This window comes from Primulina eburnea, chromosome 7 (assembly GCF_022965805.1).
Source record: "Primulina eburnea isolate SZY01 chromosome 7, ASM2296580v1, whole genome shotgun sequence".
Lineage (NCBI taxonomy): Eukaryota > Viridiplantae > Streptophyta > Magnoliopsida > Lamiales > Gesneriaceae > Primulina > Primulina eburnea.
Genome location: NC_133107.1, coordinates 13,104,331 through 13,112,305, shown reverse-complemented (window position 1 = coordinate 13,112,305; position 7,975 = coordinate 13,104,331). Strand labels below are relative to the sequence as shown.

Genomic DNA, 7,975 nt, shown 5'->3' with positions numbered 1-7,975 from the left:
ATGGCTTAGGTTATGAAAATCCATATTTACATCTAAGAGAATTTGAGGAAGTTTATAACACTTATAAGGATCAAAATTGTAGCATGGATATAGTTCGATTAAAGCTTTTTCCTTTTCTTTAAAATATAAAGCTAAAACATGGCTACAAAATTTGAGATCGAGTTCAATAAGGTCATGGGAAGAAATGCAACAACAATTTCTGAAAAGGTTTTTCACTTACCATAGAACAAACTCTTTTAAAAGACAAATTACTACTTTTTCTCAAAAACAAGGAGAAACATTTTATCAATGTTGGGATAGATATAAAGAATTACTTAACACATGCCCACATCATGGTTTTGAAACATGGAGAATAGTTTCTCACTTTTATGAAGGTCTAATACCTGAAGATAGGAAAATGATAGAATTCATGTGTAATGGAACTTTTGAAGATAAAAACCCAAATGAAGCTATGGAATATTTGGATTCATTAGCAGAAAATGCTCAAAATTGGGATAATATAGGCACAATAGAACCACCAACAACTAAAATCAATAATTCAACAAATGGGGGTGATATCTATAATCTTAAAGATGATATAGATATTCAAGCTAAACTTGCATCTTTAGCAAGAAAAATTGAGTCACTAGAAATGAAAAAGAGTGGTCAATTAAAAGTATTCAAGAAATTGTTTGTCATATATGTGATACACATGATCATGCTACAAAAGATTGTCCAACATTACCTTCATTTAAAGAATATCTTCATGAACAAACAAATTATGTTAACAATTATAAAAAACCAATATTAGATCCTTTTTCATAATAGTTTAATCCTGGATGGAAAAATCATATTAATTTTAATTGGAGGAATGATAATAATGCACAACCTTCACAACAATATTTTCAAAATAACCAAAATCATCAAGGTTATTTTCCCTATGTTACACCTCCAAGAAAGAACTTTGAAGACGTAATTCATGCATTTATCCAAAATCAAGAGTCTATCAATATTCAAAACAATCAATCTATGAGTGATTTGAAAGAAACTCTTGCAAAATTTGCATCTGCACTTAATATTCATGAAAAAGAAAAATTCCATCTCAACCTCAACCTAATCCTAAAAATCAAAATCAAGAATTAAATATTAATAAAATTGATCAAATAAAATCTGTTATTACCCTTAGAAGTGATAAAATAGTTAATGATCCATATAGTAATGAAAACAAGGATCATTTAAAATCAAAGAGTAAGGATGATAATCCTGATACTTTTGAGAATGATGATATCTTAAATTCTAAAAATAATATGTTGAATGTTAAATCATCTGAAATAGTAAATGAATCAAATAAACCTCCACCATTTCCTCATGTATTAACAAATCATAAAAAACAACAAAATGATTCTGATATCTATGAAGTGGTTAAACAAGTAAAGATAAATATTCTATTATTAGATGATATTAAACAAGTACCTTTCTATGCAAAATTTTTATAAGACTTATGTACAGTGAAGAGAAAATTGCATGTGAAGAAGAAAGCATTCTTGGCTAAACAAGTAAGTTCTATTCTTCAAAACAATTCTAGTTTAAAATATAAAGATCCTGGTTGTCCAACACTTTCATGTATTATTGGAGAAAATAAAATAAAAAAAGCTTTGTTAGATTTATGAGCAAGTTTGAATATACTCCTTATTCAGTTTATGAAAAACTTAATTTAGGAGAATTAAAACCCACTTCTTACTCTCTTATTGGCAGATAGATCAATAAAAATACCTAAAAGTATTGTAGAAGATGTGTTGGTTCAAGTTGATAAATTCATATATCTTGTAGATTTTATTGTTTTGGATACACAACCAATAGAAGTACATAATGAAATTCCAGTAATATTGGGACGACCATTTCTAGCAACTTCAGATGCTTTAATTAATTGTCGAAATGGAATAATGAAATTGTCTTTTGGAAATATGACTCTAGAACTTAATGTGTTCAATTTATGTAAAAAACCAAGTATTAATGAAAATGAAAATGATAATTAAATTGAAACAATTGTGGAATAAAATATACAAGAAGAAAATTTAAATCAACAATATGAAGCTTTTTCAATAGAAAGTTTTGAGTCTGAAAATAATTTTAAAAAAGATGATAATACAAAACTTGAATTAAAGAGTTTTACCATTAGAATTGAAATATGTATTTCTTGGTGAAAATAAAACATTTCCTGTTGTAATTTCTTCCACTCTTCTACCAAATCAAGAAGAAGATTTAATTAAATTACTTAAAAATACAAAAATGCAATTGGATGGACTTTGAAAGATATAAAAGGTATAAATTCTTTAATTTGCACACATAAAATTCACTTGGAAGAAAATGCTAAAACATATGAACAACCACAAAGAAGGTTAAATCCACATATGGAGGAAGTTGTTAAGAATTCATTATTAAAACTATTAGATGCTGGAATTATCTATCCAATCTCAGATATTAAATGGGTAAGTCCAATACAAGTAGTACCTAAAAAGTCATGCATCACTGTTATAAAAAATGAAAAGGGAGAGTTATTACAAGCTAGAATTCCATTTAGTTGGCGTATGTGTATTGATTATAGAAAATTAAATGATACAACTAGAAAAGATCATTTCTCACTACCATTTTTAGATCAGATTTTAGAAAAAGTAGCAGGTAATTCTTATTACTGTTTTCTTGATGGGTATTCAGGTTATTATCAAATACCTATATCATTAGAAGATCACGAAAAAACTACTTTCACTTGCCATTTTGGAACTTTTGCATTTAAAAGAATATCATTTGGTTTATGTAATGCTCCGGCTACTTTTCAAAGATGTATGTTAAGTATTTTGAGTTATATGATTGAAGAATTTTTAGAAGTTTTTATGGTTGATATAACTGTTTTTGGAAACTCATTTGAAAATTGTCTTAAAAACCTAGAAGAAGTATTAAAAAGATGTGAAGAAAAAATCTTGTTTTAAATTGGAAAAAATGTCATTATATGGTTAAATCTGGGATTGTTTTAGGGCATGTGATATCTGAAAAAGGAATTGAAGTTGATAAAGCCAAAGTTAATGTTATTGCTAATTTAACATCAACAAAAACGGTCAAAGAAGTTCGATCATTCTTGGGTAATGCAGGATTTTATAGAATGTTTATAAAAAAATTTATCTTAATATCTAAACCAATTTCAAATCTTTTAACAAAAGATACACAATTTGAATGGACTTAGAAATGTGAAAATTCTTTTAAAAAAATAATTAATCTTTTAATTACATCACCTATTTTACAACCTCCAGATTGGTCTTTACCTTTTGAATTAATTTGTGATGCAAGTTATTATGCTATAGAGCTGTGTTAGGACAAAGAAAAGAAGAAAAACCTTATGCAATCTATTATGCTAGTAGAACATTAAATAATGCTTAAATAAATTATTCAACTTCTGAAAAAAATTTACTTTAAGTAGTATTTGCATTAGATAAGTTTCGATCTTATTTAATTGGTTCTACTACTATTATTTACACTGATCATTCTGCCGTAAAATATTTATCAAATAAACAAGATGCTAAGCCAAGATTAATACGGTGGATTTTATTATTACAAGAATTTGATATTATAATTAAAGATAAAAAAAGGAAAAGGAAATGTCGTAGCCGATCATTTATCTAGAGTAATGACAGAATCATCTCATAATGAAATACCAATAAATGAAAATTTTTCAGATGATCAGTTGTTCTATGCTACTATTATGCCATGGTTTGCTAACATTGTAAATTTTATTTTGACAAATAAAATGCCTTCTCATTGGAATTCACAGGATAAGATAAAATTCTTGACAGAAGTTAAAAAATTTTATTGGGATGATCCTTGCTTGTTTAAGTATTGTCCTGACCAAATTTTTCGACGATGCATACCCGACAATTAAGTAAGTAATGTCATTAAATTTTTCATTCTGAAGCATGTGGAGGTCATTTTTCATCCAATAAAACAGCTACAAAAATCTTACAATGTGGATTTTATTGGTCGTCTTTATTCAAAGATATGCATTGTTGAAGAAAATATTATTCCCAAAAATTTTGACGTATGACAAAAACAAGACAGCACTGCGGTTCATATATGTGACATATATCAGTTCAACCATCCAGCTCAAATTATAGTGCATCTTTCTAACCGGCCAAAGCTAAAAGGAGTTTCAACTGCTTATCAGAACCGGATCATTTAAAGGACCATTTATTACTCAAAGACATTCTCTCACCGGTTTAATTAATTCAAAGTATTACATCATCTTGAAGTCTACGTATATACATCTGCTCCAAGATTGATCCGCATTATGATCCTATCCCAAAGAAGAGAGACCAAGTATAGACTGCATGTGCTGATGCTTAATACAATTTCAATAAAAGGAACTCCTCAGGAAAAGCGCTTCAGAATGGTGCTGAGCAAAAGGAAGATTAAATGCGTTCATTAAAGAACATTTAATGCTCATAAAGACGACAACGACTCATCTGTTCAGAGAATCAGGTTAACGTTGCTATGTCCTTCCCGACCGTTAAGGAAATCATGTATATTAACGGAAGAGTGTGCTAAGCAGAGGGCAGTTCTTTTACGCTCACAATTGAATCACAATAGCTTGCTTGCATACTTGAAAAGATCTCCGAGCACTCTTAAAGTTCATATGCCTCATCGCTCAATCAACACGCACAAAAACAGAAATTCATTTGATCATTTTCAGGATCATTTTTCTGCTACTCACACCAAACCGTTTATTCTCATCAGTAACCTGTTGGTTATTTGATCAAGTCTTGTTATCTGGTGAACTGAGTGTTCTTAATATCCAGAAGTGTGAAGTGATCACTAAGGCATCGTTTGGTTGAGATGATATGATTAATGAAATGATTAATACATAATGATTAAGTATATGATAGACAAAGATTAGTGTGGTTTGATAAAATTAGATTTTGTGTTCGGTGACTTTTTTAAAGTGTGTGACTCGAAAAGTTAGGCCATTTGAAATACCAAAAATACCCATTGATATATTAATACAATTTATAATTTCACACCTACTTTTTTCAAACACCCACCACGAATCCTTCGCATAGTGTCTGAAGAAAACCCTAGCCGTCAACACCTTTCATTGAACTTCGCATTTGTTTCCAAAATTTTGTGGATGTAGCTGTGTTTAGTGTGAATCCGACAACCGAAGGATATGAATTCGGTTCTGCAGGTAGTTCATCGTGCTAAATGGCAATAATCTCTACGCGAGGACGCATTACGCGGGAGGAGAATCGTGCTACAACCATCTTATCGCAAGTCACTGTGAGTATTTCTTTGAAAATTAAGTGTTTTTTTGTTGTGCAAACGTTTTTTGAGTTCTTTTCATTTATTCTGCAAAAATGTCGACCTATAATTTAACCAATGTACAAGAACTTAGATGGGTTGCAGCTGGTATCTTTGTTTTTGGTACATGATTATCAACTTGTACTGTTGTTGTTTTCTGTGTTTATTGATGTCATTGTCATCTTCTCCGTTTAAGAGCGAAGCAATTTTACAAAGTTATTGTTTTTTTGAAGTTTCATTTGTTGCGGAATAATCAATTCGGTCGCAAATTTTTTTTAAACAGATATTTGTACCTACGAATCTCATTTAAGAAAATAATTGAATGACTCTTTAGCATAGCTTTCATGGATGTGAAGAGACCCCCACAGTGCGAGTGTGGCAATGGGTTTATGTTACTACGTGAAGCTGGTCCACATTCAACACGACCCGACCACTATTACTTTATCTGTCCTGTCCGTTTGAAACATCGTAAACGATTCTTTTGGTACGATGAGTATCAAAAAGTTTCTTCGAACAATGAACCATCTTCGAAAGTTGAGATGGGTTCAAATTGGTCACAAAAGCCTACTTCCCCCTTTTTACAGCGTCGCCACTCAGAATCATACAATGCATCTTGTTCTTCACAGTCCTTTACTTTGAAGAATGCCGATACAGTTGAGCCGGAACAACACGTGCACACCAAGTCTGTTACGGCATCCACCACATCAGCTCCACCAAATGATGAAGTGGAGCACACACCTTTATCTGTCGAACATGTTTGCTGTTGCTTTGGTTTCATCTGCTCAATATTGTGTGTATTGATGTTTTTAGTGCTTGTTATTGCAATTTCTAAGTAAGTAAAATGTTGTTTGTTTATTCATGTAGTATGAATTATTTTTGTGGGAAATGTAGTGGAAGTTGGTGTGTGATATCATATAAGTCGTTCCGTCGTTGTTGCTTTTTTGTAACCCCACAAAAAAAACATCTGGTGTTGTAATTTTTGGCTGCTTGTATGCAAGTAGTTGTAAGACTTAACTTTGTTGTTATTGAAGATGTTACCGAAATATATAATTTAGAATGTATTGGCAGCATTACATTTTTATTCGTAGCTGCGTTTTTGTGTGGAGTTTTATTTTTAAGCCCATGTACACGGCCTGCAGTGAAGCAACGCTCAGATGACTGTAAGAACGTCTTTATCACATTTTTCAGAAGTTTTTCCTTCATTTTAAGATGCGTCAGATATTGAATCTAACAACTACTATCACTTCAATGGCCGTAGGGAAGAGGACGATTAATGTCAATTGATTAAGTTGCATACAGGTGGTTCAGTGGTGCTTCTTTATTGGGCTTCAAAGTTAATTGAACCTTCCACATCGCGGCATGCACAGGGCAATAAGGTTAATATTCTTAAATTCTTTTACATTTTCTGTTTGCTTCTCGACATATGAGAATGTACAGAAAGTTTAATTTGTTGTATGGACATTTCTATTTTTTATATTACAACAACTGGTTCTACAAATGGGGTATTTTTTGAATGCTTTAATGTGTAATAATTTTAATTCTCGGGCCCATTTGTTTTCCATTAACTGCGAAGGAAATATACTGTATACAACTGCATGTCTATGTGTAGTGGTTGACTTACAATGCCTACAAGAGCTTACCATTTCAATTGTAATATCTCACACGATCTGGCATTTATTTGTGGTAGAAGTGTGCATTAAATGCACTCTCTGTTATACTTAAGTGCATTCTTTTGTTTCTATTTATTTGGGCAATTTTTCTCACTAAACACAACACGTTTTGCTTGAGGCGGAAGATGTCTGTGACTTTCCCTTCTCCTTCTCAAGATTCTGTCACCAGCAAGTATGTGGTACCACTGGTTTCCCTCGTATCCGATGAAGAAGACAATGGTGATGATAAACGACCAGCACCATCAGAGACCAAAACTAATCTCGGTTTCTCTGCTTCAATTTCCCTGAAGAGAACAGCAGCAGGAAAAAGTCGTCCGACCATGTGGCTAACACGTACTACGAAGAACAAATGAAGCATTTGACAACCAAGAAGCGTGCTGTGTTGCAGAGACTGGTGCGATCAAGAAGCGGGCTAGAGAAGATAGTTGTGTACCGGTTGTTATCATCGACACTTCAGGGGAGTCAAGTGGGTAAACATGTTAGTTTCTTCAGTAAAAAATGTGGTCTTGCCACCACCCTTTTGCTTATGTTGCAATGTCTTGCAGTTGTATATTTACTAGACGTGTATGTGGGCAAGACTATTTCCTTATTTTGATGTGGCGGTGTAATGAAATGATGATCTGTACCTGTACGTGATATGTTATTGTGTTTAATAAATATGAATCCCTTCGACTTTGTGGTTTCGTCCATCTTTTTTTTTTCAGAAAGGAAAAAACATTACTGTAGTAAAGTTTATTTCCGGTATACATCTCATTGCCTGTTGTAATTGGAAAACGATGTTTACCAAATTGAAAGATTAAATTAACATATCTTAAATGTGTAAAGACTCATCGTTCATACGTGAAATTTACCACTAGTTCTTGAGAATAAATTTTAAAAACCTCCATGTCCGAAGAAAATTAAATCAAATGGAAGCACATAATTGTTAAAGCTTTGTTGTACAAGACTAGCAACTTGTTACAAAATCAAAATCCAACAATTCA

General features: G+C 31.8%; 1 long non-coding RNA gene and 1 other non-coding gene across 2 annotated transcripts; one reads left to right on the top strand and one right to left on the bottom strand.

Moving 5' to 3' along the window:
• Nucleotides 1–228: 228 nt before the first annotated feature.
• LOC140837527 (small nucleolar RNA R71) lies at nt 229–339 on the bottom strand. Its single transcript, XR_012119358.1, has one exon. It is a non-coding gene; the product is annotated as a small nucleolar RNA R71 (small nucleolar RNA).
• A 4,747-nt stretch (nt 340–5,086) lies between these two features.
• LOC140836157 (uncharacterized) lies at nt 5,087–7,619 on the top strand. Its single transcript, XR_012118988.1, has 3 exons — nt 5,087–5,301; nt 5,657–6,698; nt 7,111–7,619. It is a non-coding gene; the product is annotated as an uncharacterized lncRNA (long non-coding RNA).
• Nucleotides 7,620–7,975: the final 356 nt, after the last annotated feature.